The sequence below is a fragment of the Sinocyclocheilus anshuiensis genome, unplaced genomic scaffold, assembly GCF_001515605.1.
Source record: "Sinocyclocheilus anshuiensis isolate Anshui unplaced genomic scaffold, SAMN03320099.WGS_v1.1 scaffold308, whole genome shotgun sequence".
In the NCBI taxonomy this organism is placed as follows: domain Eukaryota; kingdom Metazoa; phylum Chordata; class Actinopteri; order Cypriniformes; family Cyprinidae; genus Sinocyclocheilus; species Sinocyclocheilus anshuiensis.
The window spans coordinates 1,706,187-1,706,447 of NW_015558619.1; the positions used below are offsets into that span (position 1 = coordinate 1,706,187).

Sequence of the window (261 nt, forward strand, 5' to 3'; positions counted from 1 at the left end):
TTTATAGATTATTAAAATGTTTTTCACACTAAGAAAAAAAAATGGTTCTTTTAAGAATTGTTTACTGGAAGGTTCTTTTTGGAACCCAAGATGGTTCTTCTATGGCAGTGGTTCCCAATCCTGGTCCTGGAGAACCCCCAACACTGCACGTTTTTGGTGTCTCTCTTATCTGACACTCACATCTGAGGTCTTGGAGCAGTGGTCTCAAACTCAATTCCTGGAGGGCCACAGCTCTGCAGAGTTTAGCTCCAAACAGCTCCC

General features: G+C 42.5%; 1 pseudogene; it reads right to left on the reverse strand.

Annotated features, from left to right (window-relative positions):
* The window catches only part of LOC107680472 (spectrin beta chain, non-erythrocytic 1-like), a 115,147-nt pseudogene that overhangs the window by 1,659 nt on the left and 113,227 nt on the right, over positions 1–261 (reverse strand).